This window comes from Aegilops tauschii, unplaced genomic scaffold (assembly GCF_002575655.3).
Source record: "Aegilops tauschii subsp. strangulata cultivar AL8/78 unplaced genomic scaffold, Aet v6.0 ptg001093l_obj, whole genome shotgun sequence".
Classification (NCBI taxonomy): domain Eukaryota; kingdom Viridiplantae; phylum Streptophyta; class Magnoliopsida; order Poales; family Poaceae; genus Aegilops; species Aegilops tauschii.
The window spans coordinates 4,039-17,500 of record NW_027333303.1 but is presented as its reverse complement, the minus strand read 5'-3'; the positions used below and the strand labels follow the sequence as shown (position 1 = coordinate 17,500).

Here is a 13,462-nt window from a genome sequence, read left to right as displayed (position 1 = left end):
CTGTGTTTCATTTTGCTAAATGATATCAATTAAATGGTGTATCAATTCCATAAATTGCATATAGCAATAAATAAATCAGCAAAATTCTTTCTAATATTTTAGATAGAAGAAATGTTTCTTCTATCTAAAATATTAGAAAGAATGTACCCTTCTATCCAAATCCAATTTGCATCGATAAAATAAATCCAAATTCCAGTAGTAGATGAATAATTGCAAATTTGTGTGTGTACGAGATTAGAATAACTTCAAAATAACTGACATAATTTTGTATTTTTCCTGATCAGAAAAATACATGAAAAAGAAAGGAGGTAGAAAAATTTTTGGATTTATGGTTAAAGAAGAAAAAGAAGAAAACAGGGGTTCTGTTGAATTTCAAGTATTCAGTTTCACCAATAAGATACGGAGACTTGCTTCACATTTGGAATTACACAAAAAAGATTTTTCATCGGAAAGAGGTCTACGAAGACTTTTGGGAAAACGTCGACGTTTGCTGGCTTATTTGGCAAAGAAAAATAGAGTACGTTATAAGAAATTAATCGGTCAGTTGAATATTCGGGAGCAGTAATTTAATCGTTCAAATTTTTTTCTTGTTTTATTATTTTTTTAGTAGTCTTATAGTAGTCTTAGATTTTTCATTTTGATGAGCCTCGCTTTGAGGAATTCATGGAATAATCCATTTTCATGGAATAATGAATTAAGGAAGAAAGGATATGAGTCTACCGCTTACAAGAAAAGATCTCATGATAGTCAATATGGGCCCTCAACACCCATCAATGCATGGTGTTCTTCGACTGATCGTTACTCTCGATGGTGAGGATGTTATTGATTGTGAACCCATATTAGGCTATTTACACAGAGGAATGGAAAAAATCGCGGAAAACCGAACTATTATACAATACTTACCTTATGTAACAAGGATATAGAGAGATTGTAGAAAGGGAGTTGTAAATTCCTTAACTTAAGAAAGAAAAAAGAATAAAAACACAGATACATAACATAAAAAAAAGAATAAATAAGACGAGATTCGACCTCCCCCTACATATTTAATTTCCTCTCCTATACAAAAACTAGCAAGACCCACTCCATTGGTAATTCCATCAATAACACCCTTATCAAAAAACTCCGTGAGTTCGGTTAACCCTCTTATACCGAGGGTAAAGACCCTAGTATAGAAAATATCTATATAACCACGATTATATGACCAACTGTATATATTTTTTTTTACTTGATCTAAAAATTCTTTTTTAGGATTTCCTTTGTAAAAAGAGTTTATTAAATCCAAATTCTGAAAAAAAGAATAAGCGGATCCATAGAAGATATATGCTATGAATAAACCAAAGATAGCTAGACTTACAGAAGAAATTGCATTAGTAATAAATTCATATGAATTTACAAAAGAATTAGAACTTTCCTGGGTAAAGTTTATTGAGGGAGTTAACCACTTTGATAATATGGTTAACTCTGCTATTCCATTACCAATTCCTCCATTATCAAAAGAGATTCCTATGAATCCAATGAACAAAGTGAAAAGTAGTAATATAAGAAGAGGAAATAACATAGTATTTCCCGTTTCATGCGGATAGGCAAAAGTGTTTTTAGCCCCAAAAGACGTAGTAAAGGATCCTATCCTATTTCTTGTATTACCTTGAATTTTTGGTATATTTTGTGAAAAAAAAGAAACTCCACTCTTCGTTGTTGATAAAACGAAATCCCTATTCACTCCTTTGGGTATCCTTTTTCCCCATAAGGATATTGAATACAAGGAACTCTCTTTAGTGCTACTGTAATTTTGAAAATGAACACGCAAATACCCATCAAATGTAAGTAAATATATCCGAAACATATAAAAGGCAGTTAATCCTGCAGTAAAGGAGGCTATTATTCCAAAAAAGGGCGAATACAACCAACTATTACTAAGGATTTCATCTTTGGACCAGAAACAAGCAAGAGGTGGAATACCACAAAGAGAAAGTGTACCCCATAAAAAAGTAGTTCTTGTGATTGGAATGTATTTTCTTAAACCGCCCATAAGAACCATATTTTGACTTTTATCTGGTGAATATCCAACAAGAGGTTCCATTGAATGAATAACGGATCCGGATCCCAAGAACAATAAAGCTTTTGAATAAGCATGAGTGATCAAATGGAATAAAGCAGCTTGATAAGAACCTATACCTAGAGCTAACATCATATAACCCAATTGAGACATTGTAGAATAGGCTAAGCTTCTTTTAATATCTCTCTGAGCAAGAGCTAAAGTAGCTCCTAAGAATAGTGTTATTGTACCTACTAAAGAAATAAAACTCATTATCAAAGGTAAAGATATGAAAAGAGGAAGAAGTCGAGCTAGAAGAAAAATTCCCGCAGCAACCATAGTTGCTGCGTGTATAAGAGCCGAAATAGGAGTGGGCCCTTCCATAGCATCGGGTAACCATACGTGAAGAGGGAATTGTGCGGATTTCGCAACTGCACCAAGGAATAATAAAAAAGCACACAAAGTAGTAAGTAAAGAGTTAATTCCATTATTAGGAATCCAGTTATTAGCTATTTTGAACAAATCCCTAAACTCTAAACTACCTGTTATCCAAAAAAAACCTAAAATTCCTAATAATAGACCAAAATCCCCTACACGATTAGTTACAAAAGCTTTTTGACAAGCACTCGCTGCGATTGGTCGTGTAAACCAAAAGCCTATCAATAAATAAGAACACATTCCCACGAGTTCCCAAAAAAAATAAATTTGTATCAAATTGGAGCTAGTAACCAATCCCAACATGGAAGTATTGAAAAAACTTATATAAACAAAAAATCTCAAATATCCTTCATCGTGAGACATATAACCATCACTATAAATAAGAACCAGGATTCCTACAGTAGTAATTAGCATTAACATAATAGAAGTAAGTGGGTCAATCAAGTATCCAAATTCTAAAGAAAAATCATTATTGACGGTCCAAGACCATAGATATTGATAGATCGAACTTCCATTTATTTGTTGAATAGACAGTTGAACTGAGAATACCATAGCTATACTTAAGAGTAAAACACTAGGAAAAGCCCATATGCGACGAAGATTTTTTGTTGCTGTAGGAATAAGAATAAGGCCAAATCCCATTGACATAATAACTGGAAGTGGGAGAAGAGGGATTACCCATGCATATTGATATGTATGTTCCATAAGAAAAGAAATTGCAATTTTTACTTCAATTTTTACTTCAATTTTTCTATAAAATTGTTTCCGATTCACCAAACCAATTCTTATCTCTTTCTGAAAGAATAAATAAAAAGAATAAGAAAAAATACTGAAATTCTTAATTTTTCCAAAATTTATCTCATTGAAATAATTAAAAATTAAGAATGGGTTTAGTTGGTTAAATTAAAAAAGTTAATAAAATAACTTCGTTACCTAGTTATTTTATTAACTAAATAAAGATATTTATAAAAATAAAAAAAAAAAGTGGAATCATTTTACTTTCTATTCATAATTCATTTTTATATTTCTTTAAAACAAAGATGAAACAGCTCTCTTGTTCCATAATTAACTGATTGAGTGAATTCCAATGAAAACCTATGTTTATAAGAAATTATCGAATAGTCCTTACTTCATATAGAACTAAAATCCTAATGACTATAAATTACCTAAGTTTTAGAATGTCTTGTTTAAGAGACTCAGTATTTTTTGTTTTGATTGGAATTCCTTTCCTTTATGGAATACCATTCTGAACTTAATTAACTATTTTCATTTTCCCTTCTTTTTATCCCCCCGTCTTATCTTATATGGGGGATAGGCTTCCATACCATATATCTATATATGGAGTATACTTGATATATAAATAGATATAAATAGATTTAAATGAGAAACCTTTCTATATTCTATATTATTAAAAAACAAGTATAAAATATATAAAGAAAAAATGTTAAAAAATTCTTGTTGTCTTATCCGCATTAGACAAAATGAAGTAAAAAATAATTCAAAATTTAAGTATCTTTCAGTATCTAAGTATAAATACTAATAAAAAGAAGAAAGAAGGATTGATTTGCAGCAATAGATGTCTTTCACATACAACTAGAAAAAAGTAATTTCCTTTTTGAATGGCAGTTCCAAAAAAACGTACTTCAATGTCAAAAAAGCGTATTCGTAAAAATATTTGGAAGAAAAAGACTTATTTTTCCATAGTACAATCTTATTCTTTAGTAAAATCAAGATCATTTTCGAGCGGTAATGAGCATCCAAAACCAAAGGGTTTTTCTGGGCAACAAACAAATAATAAGATTTTGGAATAATATGAATTGACTTATCAAAAAAGAATTCCAATTATTTAATAATTTTGATTCTTCTTTGAATGTACTTTTATGTGTCGAATTACTCGGTACAATATTCTTAGAACAAAAAACCCCTCTTATCTTATATATACAAGAAAAAAAAGTTTTGTTTGGTATACTGTGTGCTAAGTATTCTTTTCCTATCAATGAACTTTTCATAATTTTCATAATAGAATCCTCATATTCTATTATGAAAATTATGAAAAGTGGAGTATTCTTACAATAGGACTTACAACTTCCACCTATCTTCTCCAAAATCATAAGGTTAGTAAATCTTATTAATAAGAGCATAAAGACTTTCATTCTAGAAATTTTTAAAAAATCCAAAAAGCCTTTTCCATTTATCCATTTTAATTTCATCATTAAATAGAAACCCTTTTGGATTTTTTTCATTGTATTGAAAGAATTTTCAAAATGTAAACGAGAAATTAATTAGAAAAAATTAGTTCTACAATTGCAAGTTAGAAAAAAGAAATTCCAACTCTTTCAAGCAGTGTTTGTGTTTCTATTGGGCAAAGCAAGAGTTTATTGTAAAAAAAAAATGGAAACGATACTACCAAACGAAGTCTATTTTAATGAAAACTCTAATGTTCCTAAATTTTATGGACTTTCCCAATATCGACGATTCCCAAGATAATAGCTATTATTCTTTTAAGTTACCTATTATTTGAAGTTAGCCGCCATGGTGAAATTGGTAGACACGCTGCTCTTAGGAAGCAGTGCTCAAGCATCTCGGTTCGAATCCGAGTGGCGGCATTCTTGAAAAAGAATACAATAGATTAGAAATCAATTCGAAATTTACAATTTTGTAATGGGACCTTCCCCTTATGCTATTTGCAACTTTAGAACATATACTAACTCATATCTCTTTCTCAACGATTTCAATTGTGATTACGATTCATTTTATAACCTTATTAGTTCGTGAACTTGGAGGATTACGTGATTCGTCAGAAAAAGGAATGATAGTTACTTTTTTCTCTATAACAGGATTCTTAGTTTCTCGTTGGGCTTCCTCGGGACATTTTCCATTAAGTAATTTATATGAGTCATTGATCTTCCTTTCATGGGCCCTGTATATTCTTCATACCATTCCTAAAATACAGAACTCTAAAAATGATTTAAGCACAATAACTACGCCAAGTACTATTTTAACGCAAGGCTTTGCCACATCGGGTCTTTTAACTGAAATGCATCAATCCACGATACTAGTACCTGCTCTACAATCTCAGTGGTTAATGATGCATGTCAGTATGATGTTATTAAGCTATGCAACTCTTTTGTGCGGATCCTTATTATCTGCCGCTATTCTAATCATTAGATTTCGAAATAATTTCCATTTCTTTTCTAAAAAGAAAAAAAATGTTTTAAATAAAACATTTTTCTTTAGTGATATTAAATATTTTTATGCAAAAAGAAGTGCTTTAAAAAGAACCTCTGTCCCTTCATTTCCAAATTATTACAAATATCAATTAACGGAGCGTTTGGATTCTTGGAGTTATCGTGTCATTAGCCTAGGATTTACCCTTTTAACCGTAGGTATTCTTTGTGGAGCAGTATGGGCTAATGAGGCCTGGGGATCCTATTGGAATTGGGATCCTAAGGAAACTTGGGCATTTATTACTTGGACCATATTCGCAATTTATTTACATAGTAGAACAAATACAAATTGGAAGGGTACGAATTCTGCACTTATAGCTTCGATAGGATTTCTTATAATTTGGATTTGTTATTTTGGTATAAATCTATTAGGAATAGGCTTACATAGTTATGGTTCGTTTACATTAACACCTAAATGATTACATAAAATAAAACCTTCATGAAATGAAGGTTTTTACTTTTATGTTTTATTTGAGAACCCCTTGAACGCCTTCTCAAAGGGTTCTCAAAAATTCGAGATAGATCTAATTATACTTTTTTACTTATTTCTGCATTAATAGAGCAGACGAGTAAAAAAAAGCAAACCTATTTAGGATAATAATTGGATAAGAGAGCCTCTACCCTGTCAACGGATAGGGAGAGAACAAAATCTGGATAAATACCAATTCCTATTACTGGTAAAAAGATACAGATTAAAATAAAGAGTTCTCGTGGTCCAGAATCCACAAAATTTGCGTTTGGAACATTAAATAGCTTGTATCCATAGAACATCTGGCGTAACATAGATAATAAATAAATAGGAGTTAATATCATTCCAATTGCCATTACAAAAGTAATTAGTGTTTTTGGCATTAACAGAAATTTTGGACTAGTAATTAGTCCAAAAAATACTACTAATTCTGCGACAAAACCACTCATTCCTGGTAAGGCAAGAGAAGCCATTGAAAAGCTACTAAACATGGTAAAAATTTTAGGCATTGGGATGGATATTCCCCCCAGTTCTTCGAGATAAACAAGACGCATTCTATCAGAAGCGGTTCCTGCCAAGAAAAAAAGTGTAGCACCAATAAATCCATGGGATAATATTTGTAAAATAGCTCCATTGAGTCCAATGTTGGTTATGGAACCAATTCCTATAATTATGAAACCCATGTGAGATACAGAGGAATAAGCTATTCTTTTTTTGAAATTTCGTTGACCAAGAGAAGTTGAAGCTGCATAGATTATTTGGATCGCTCCTATTATTACTAACCAGGGCGAAAATAGATAATGAGCATGAGGTAACAATTCCATGTTGATCCGAATCAATCCATATGCTCCCATCTTTAATAATATTCCCGCTAAAAGCATACATGTACTATAATGTGCTTCCCCATGGGTATCTGGTAACCACGTATGTAGGGGTATAATCGGCAATTTGACAGCATAAGCAATAAGGAAGCCAAAATATAAAAGTATTTCCAAGGTTGCAGGGTATGATTGATTAATTAATCTTTCCAAATCTAATCCTGGTTCGTTGGAACCATATAAGCCCATACCCAGAACTCCGATTAAGAAAAAAATGGAACCGCCTGCAGTATACAAAATAAACTTTGTAGCTGAATATAGACGCCTCTTCCCCCCCCACATGGATAAAAGTAAGTAAACAGGAATTAATTCTAACTCCCACATGATAAAAAAAAGTAAAAGGTCTCGCGAAGAAAATAATCCTATTTGACCACTATACATTGCGAGCATCAGGAAATAGAATAATCGCGAATTCCGTGTAATTGGCCAAGCTGCTAAAGTAGCTAAAGTAGTGATAAATCCTGTCAATAAAATAGATCCTAATGAAAGTCCATCGATTCCCAATCTCCAGTGGAAATCGAAGACATCTATCCATTTATAATCCTCCTTTAATTGGATTAAGGGATCCTCCAGTTGGAAATGATAACAGAACGCATAAGTCATTAGAAGGAATTCTAATAAACAAATAGATATAGTATACCACCTAACGACTTTGTTTCCCTTATGAGGTAAAAAGAAAATTAATGAACCTGCAAATATCGGCAAAACAACAAGTATTGTTAACCAAGGAAAATAACTCATGATAAAGTGATAAAGACAAGATACGTTTTGACCAGAAAAGCCCGTGCTCGATTATTTCGAGCACAGGCTTCTTCGGTAAAGAGGAATCAGACGATTCGAGTGAAGTTTTTTGTAACGTATCAATAAGATAGAGCCATGCTACGTGTTGTTTCAGGCCCTAAATAAACGCGGACACTTAAAAAATCTGTCGGGCAGGCAGATTCACATCTCTTACAACCCACACAATCTTCGGTTCTCGGCGCGGAAGCAATTTGCTTGGCTTTACATCCATCCCAGGGTATCATTTCTAATACATCTGTTGGACAAGCTCGTACACATTGAGTGCATCCTATACATGTATCGTAAATTTTTACGGAATGTGACATTGGATCTATAAATTTTTCTTTTCAACATAAAATTTTTCGATCTGGTAAAAATGAAATTAGTACTATAATGAGTCATATGTATTGTAGACACCAGACGAAGCAATGGTTTATCCAAACTTCAAAAATAAAAATCTATTTTTTAATCTGTTTGTGAGAAAGCGTGAAGAGAGCCAAGAGACTTTAATTTTGGATTTCAACAATAAGAAATAAGAAAGAATTTTACGAATTGTACAGACGAATTCGAATTAGCCAATAAATTGGCTATCGTCTTTTCAATATAAATTATTGCAATATTCAAATTGCAATATCAATGAATTACAAATACAAAAATTCATTTAAGTGAAAAAGAATACTATGCAATAATCTACTAAAAAAAGCAATAATCTACTAAAAAAAATGGATATTCTCAAATAATACTAAGAAAATAGTATTGATTTCTATTTATTTTAATATGTGCGCCTTTGTTTAGAGGATTCTATGTCTAATTATTCAAAATTCTAATTATTCAATAAATTAGATTGATTGATACGAGTGGATTTCCTATTACGATGGATGGAAGAAAGAATGGATAGTCCAATAGCGGCTTCAGCAGCCGCAAGGGCTATAACAAAAATTGCGAAAATATCTCCTTTTAATTGGCGACTATCAAATAGATCAGAAAATGTTACGAGATTTAGATTAATTGAATTCAGTATAAGTTCAAGACATATTAGAGCTCTAACCATGTTTCGGCTTGTGATCAATCCATAGATACCAATCGAAAATAAATAGACACTCAAAAAAAGTACATGCTCAAACATCATTAACTAACTCCTTATCAATCTCGATTCATTTCAATATGAGGGCAAGAATTGAACCGATTCAATTAATTACAATAGAACAATTACACAACAAAAGAGAAAATAAAGGAGGTATTTGTTGGCAGTAGATGGATTTTACTAAATCAAAATTGTGATTCTTTAGTTATTTATTTTAGATTTGCAATTCTTATAATTTGTACTTTTTCTAAGTTTTCTTATTGCCGAGCCATAGTAATTGCACCTATTAAAGAAACTAGAAGAATTATGGAAATGAGTTCAAACGGAAGATAAAAATCGGTTGCTAAATGAATTCCAATTTGTTGAACATTATTTATGAGACCCTGTTCTACTATTTGGTTTGATCTTGTAGTCCAAAGAATTCCATACCACGACGTATCTGGGATAGTAGTCATTAGCGAAAAAACAATAGTTATACAAACGAGTGAAGTGAACCCATCTCCAATAGTCCAATAATTCTTATCTTTAGACCATTCTGAGCCATTTACGAACATTACAGCGAATATGATCAAGACATTTATGGCTCCCACATAAATAAGAAGTTGTGCGACAGCTACAAAGTAGGAATTTAATAAAAAATAGAATAAGGATATACAAACAAGAACTAATCCCAGCGAAAAGGCAGAATAAATGGGGTTGGTAAGTAATACTACTCCTAGACCCCCTAGTAGAAGAACAAATCCCCCAAATAGCATAAGAATCTCATGTATTGGTCCAGGTAAATCCATTATGGATAAAAAGAAATTAATAGTATAAAATTTTTCATGAACTGACTAAAACTAAAGGATTCAAGGAAGGAAAAAAGGATTTGGGTATTTTTTTGTGTATAAACTGTATAGTTATAAATTATATTATATCACGAAAATCTAGTCTGATTTAAAATAAGAAATAATTTCCAATAAGCAGTAGTTTTTCTTTATAGTTTAATTTTAAAGTTTAATAAAGAATTATTAGATTTTTATAACAAAAAGACAAAATCAAAGTTTAGTAATCAGTAATCGTTCTTGAATTCGAAGATTTTTCTTTGTTTATTTTACTTTCAGACGAATTCCTAATTGTTTGAATTGTGTAATCTCCCATTATGGAGATTGGTAACCGACTTAAAGCAATTTGATTGTAATTCAATTCATGACGATCATAGGTAGAAAGTTCATATTCTTCAGTCATTGATAAACAGCTTGTTGGACAGTACTCAACACAATTGCCACAAAATATACAAACTCCGAAATCAATACTATAATTAAGCAATTGTTTTCTTTTAATATCCTTTTCAAATCTCCAATCCACAACGGGTAAATCTATCGGACATACGCGAACACATACTTCACAAGCAATACATTTATCAAATTCAAAGTGGATTCGCCCTCGGAAACGCTCTGGTGTAATTGATTTTTCATAAGGGTAGTGAATCGTTATAGGTAAACGATTTGTGTGGGATAAGGTAGTTATGAAACTTTGACCTATGTACCTTGTAGCACGTATTGTTTGTTGACCATAACTCATGAACCCAGTTACCATAGGGAACATATTCATTCTAAATATCTATGAAAAAGATATGTTTCTTTCTCTTGTTTGAGAGAGCTTTTGTGTTGAAAATATTCTTACTATTATTGTATTATCTTATTTATAGTGAAACAAGTTGAGAAGAGGTTGTTAATAAGAGATTGCCCAGGGAAATAGGTAAAAGAAATTTCCATCCAAGATTTAATAACTGATCCATTCTCATCCTCGGTAAAGTCCATCTTATTGTGATAGAAATGAAGAGAAATAAATAAGCTTTAGTTAATGTAATAAATATACCCATTGTCATTTCCAAAATTCCAACTGCTTTATTCATTTGGAAAAAATCAAAAAAGGATATATAGGGAATAGAGAAATTCCACCCGCCCAAGTAGAGAACTGTTACAAATAAAGAAGAAACTAATAAATTTAGGTAAGAAACAAGATAAAATAAACCATATTTGATACCGGAATATTCAGTTTGGTAACCTGCTACTAATTCTTCCTCCGCTTCTGGTAAATCAAAGGGTAATCTTTCACATTCTGCCAAAGAAGAAATTAAAAAAACCAGAAAACCTATAGGCTGACGCCAAATATTCCATCCAAAAAAACCGTATTTTGACTGTGCTTCAACTATATCAACTGTACTTGAACTGTTAGATAATCATAGTCGATGATAACATCACAGTTCCCACCGCTATTTCAAAACCGTACATGAAACCTTAGCTTCATACGGCTTCTCTATGATCAGAAAAAAGAAAGGACTGTTTTGTTCCTAGCCCCTGGGGCGTAGATAGAATTAGATAAAATAAAATAAATAGATTTGAAAGTCCTAAATTAGACCAAAGGAATTCCGTCTGCTAGAATAAGAAAAAGCGCTTCCGAATTGATCTCATCCTTTATAATATAATGAAAATTTTTCTTTGTTCAGTAATAACTTAATCTTGGAATAAAACACTTGTTACTTGTTATAGGAATTCAATTAATAAATGGAAAGAGTTGGGTATTAGTTCATGAGCAATTCTGCATGAATATGGATAGAGGAAGGAAATAATGAAAATTTTTTCTAGTGCACTCCATATCTTTTTTACTATTCTTCTTTCCCCAGGGAGGGGGTATTCAAAAAGAAAAAATGGATAAAGGGTTAATTCGTTCTTGATAGCCATTTCCTTAACAAGTGAATGGGAACATACTCTGGATCGGAATCCGAAGAAAGTACTACTTGATAATTTCTACAAATTGCAAGTCCTTATTATGATTCCTTTTATGGGCAAAAATCTCTAATGTTTTAGATTTTCCATTACTAATCCTTTATGTACTTTAGTGTTCCTAACCCTTCACTAACTTTTGGTGGATTCTTCTTATGGATTATTAAGTTATAGTAATAACTAGGAGTATTCTAGTAATGGAATTCCATATCGTGAATCCTTTATTCTTGGCCGCTTCAAGATATGATGACTAATTAAAAAATATCAACCTTGGGATAAAGAGTTTACACTGCTTATGTTTACTTCCACTTTTTTCTTGTACGTAGGAAATGAGATTTTTTCTTTTTACTACAAATTTTTAAGCTGTTTTGTTTCACTCATATAGCTATCTAGTTTAACTTACCAACCCAAATACTAAATAAGAAAAGGAATATAAATAGTTAATGGATTTTATAGGAAAAAGATCTATTTTAACGAATCACACGTAGAGATATTGCTAGCACACAAAAAGTTAATGGTATTTCATAACTAATGGATTGAGCAGCAGCTCGTAGACCGCCTGAAAAAGAATATTTATTATTTGAGCTATATCCTGCCATAAGAAGACCAATAGGAGCTATACTTGAAATGGCAATCCATAAAAAAACACCAATACTAAGATCGGCTAAAACAAAATGATATCCCAAAGGGATAACTAAAAAACTTAATAAAACTGATATGACTGCTATAGAGGGTCCAATGCTAAATAAAGAAATATCTCCTCGGGATGGCAGAATATCTTCTTTTAAAAGTAGCTTAGTCCCATCTGCTATAGCTTGAAGCAGGCCCAGGGGGCCAGCATATTCAGGACCAATACGTTGTTGTATCGACGCAGATATTTCTCTTTCTAACCACACAATTACGAGTACCTCTATTGTTATTCCCAAAAGGAGGGTCAAAATGGGTAGAATCGATATCAGTCCATAGACTTCTTTTAATAATTCCAATTTCGAAAAAGAATTGATAGTTTCTACCTCTACCCTATCTATTATCATTTCAACGATCAACTTCCCCCATAATGATATCTATACTACCTAATATCGTCATGATATCAGCCAATTTCATTTTTTTAACTAGCTGAGGAAGAATTTGCAAATTAATAAACCCGGGTGGACGGATTTTCCATCTCCAGGGGAAAAGGCTATCATCTCCTACTAGATAAATCCCTAATTCACCTTTTGGGGCTTCTACTCTTACATAAAGCTCTTGTCTTGACAATTCAAAATTGGGCGAAGGTTTTTTACCAAGAAATTTATACTCAAAATCATTCCATTCAGAATTCTTTTCTTTCTTAAAGCGTCGGACTTCTAAATTCTCATAAGGTCCTCCAGGAATTTTTTCTACAGCTTGTTGAATTATTTTGATGGATTCCCTCATTTCACCAATTCGTACTAAATAGCGAGCTAACGAATCCCCTTCTTTTTGCCATTGGACTTTCCAATCAAATTGGTTGTAAGACTCATAAGGATCTACTTTACGAAGATCCCATTGTATTCCAGAAGCTCGTAACATCGGTCCCGATAAGCCCCAATTTACTGCTTCTTCTCCGCTAATAAAACCTACTCCTTCAACTCGCTCTAAAAAAATTGGATTCTGTGTAATAAGTTGTTGATATTCAACAACTCCGCGTAAAAAATAATCACAGAAATCTAAACATTTATCGATCCATCCATAAGGTAGATCGGCGGCTACTCCTCCGATGCGAAAGTAATTGTGCATCATTCGCATACCTGTAGCAGCTTCA

General features: G+C 32.1%; 1 non-coding gene across 1 annotated transcript; it reads left to right on the top strand.

Moving 5' to 3' along the window:
- Window positions 1–4,999: 4,999 nt before the first annotated feature.
- Window positions 5,000–5,079, top strand: TRNAL-UAG (transfer RNA leucine (anticodon UAG)). Its single transcript has one exon. It is a non-coding gene; the product is annotated as a tRNA-Leu (tRNA).
- The last annotated feature ends 8,383 nt before the right edge of the window (window positions 5,080–13,462 follow it).